We start from the raw sequence: 2,417 nt of genomic DNA on the forward strand, positions 1-2,417 counted from the left end.
GATTATTTTTAGATGCCTCTACACAACATATGCATGCTGAAAAAATCATCTGAAGTCATTTCACTGCTTGCCTAATCCCAAAGAAGGAGTTAATGCCTTCAAATTCAGTAAGTGGAAGAGTGGGTAATGAAAGCGAACTGCCCACATTTCTTCACAAAAATGCTACATGAAATTATTGCATTCTTACATTGAAAGCATTATTTCTGTGACAATAGGGACCAGGCAAAAAAAGAAGTCTCTTCCTTTCAAACTGTTTTTTCCACCGGTACTCTTCTAAAATAACCCTTAGATCTCTTTTCAGTTCATATCATACAGACACCATATTCCTATAAGTATTACTGCCCTTAGATACTGCACAAATTATCCTTAAAAAGAGTATGTAGTGTATTATCCTCACAGATCTCAAATCCAAACACCCCCACTCAGAGTGTAAACTACTGACACTGACGAGTGAAATAACCAAGGCTCAGTTTTCCAGCAGACAGATGTGCTGCCTTTGGGTGCCAGCTATGCTTCTGAAGTCTGCTTCAAATTATGAAGAGATATACCACAGAGCAAAAAGAAATCATCTCTGATAGTCAATATCCTCAAAAATAAAAGGGGAGTTGTACAACACTCAATGAGAGATAGACTAAAAGAAGAAAAAAAGCCTTATTCATTAAGGAGAAAACTGAATAAAATCCAGAGACCAGCTTGCAGAATTAGATCTGACCAGCTCCACACCAAGACACCTACAGTAGATATAAACCCAGAAATGTCACTAAATATATTAACTCTTACTCATTACCAATGTTTTTTATTAGAACCTGTTCCAGTTTTTCAGAGGCAGTGACTGAATGTCCACTGAATAGCACCTTCTGAATTCACAGCAAACTTACAACTGAGCAAAGCACTGTTCAATGTTACAAAATACAAACAGGTGCACAAAGCAGCATAACACCGGAAAATCCAGACACTCCTAGGAAGAATCTGGATTTGGGATGTTAGTCATTGCCACCACTTTTCTTGTCTGGTTTAGCTCCTAGAATATTTAATGGGACCATACATTCCTTTTTAATGTTCTCTCAGGAAGAGGGATATTTTATACACAGTGTATTTTTTAATAGGAGTAAGATTTAAGCTGCTAAACAAAAAGTTATGTTTACTGGGATTTGTGCATCAATGAAATAGACAGCAGTTTGGAAGTAAGATCAACCCACACGCAGTGTCAAAAATCACATTGACAAGCTAAAAACCAAAATAACCTGTATGTAAAACTTTTTTTTTCTTAATTATAAACCACTGAAATTCCCAACAGATTTTAAAATAATGAAATCAGATGGAAAGAACTTGCACGAATTTCATTTTTCAAAAATCAAGGTGAATATATGGGCCTTCCATAATTCTCAGGCAGCCGTAATCACAGTTCTGCAGTTCTTTGATCTAAAACTCAGATTTTATTTGGGGCACACATATAGCATTTGGCAGCTGTACACAAGAATGATCACAAGTGAAGCTATTCTTTACCATGATTGTCAATTCACTGTTTCCGGTGGGTTGAATAAAGATGACATTCACCTGATCTGTTTCAGGAGGGTTGAATAAAGATGACATTCACCTGAAATATGTTAACTTTGCAAAACCAAAAACCCAACAAGCAGTCTGATCCTGAATCATACCCTGATCCTGTTCCCATTTAACTCAAGAGATTTTTCTTCTACCCACTACTTATATTCTTTCATGGAAAAGCAGAGATAGCTCAAGGCAGCAGGCAAGGTAGGCAGCAGCCTAGAGCAGAAAACTGCCTACACTACCCAGGAGAAGAGGATCCTGGTGCTCATTTGCAATCCCACAGCCCTCACTAGTACACTGTCTCACAACTCAAGTGCAGTGACTGAGACCAAGGCTATGAGTACCCATCATTTATAAGTCTCATCTGCTCTGGAACTGGACAGCGGAACCCTGAAACGTTCTTCTGTCCTACAAAATTAGTACTGCCATGTAAATCATCTCCTGAAGAAATCTACATCTTCACATATAAGAAGAAATCCTGAAGAAATCTACATCTTCACATATTCAGCAAATAAACCCTCACTCGATGCTGGGAAATGTTTGTTTATCTCAGTATTTTTTTACAGCTGGTAGGTATTTTGTTTTGTTTTGCTCTGTTTTTAAAATCCATGCAAAACAACTCCAGGCTGATTTCAGTTCCATGCTGCATAGATTTCTCTAGGAAAGACTGACATTTTTCTTTCTGTGTTTTCAGGGAACATTTAAATATTTTATATATAAAAAGGGAACAGCTTCAGCAGGGATGCCAAGAGATCCCCACTGTGGTCAATGCTACTTAGGTAGCAAGGAAGCTCACAGCCAGAGATCAAATTGGACAAGATGAGAGATGGGAGTAAGAAAGCCTGGGTGCTGCAAACCTGTTCTGT

Source organism: Acanthisitta chloris, unplaced genomic scaffold (genome assembly GCF_000695815.1).
Source record: "Acanthisitta chloris isolate BGI_N310 unplaced genomic scaffold, ASM69581v1 scaffold17720, whole genome shotgun sequence".
NCBI lineage: Eukaryota > Metazoa > Chordata > Aves > Passeriformes > Acanthisittidae > Acanthisitta > Acanthisitta chloris.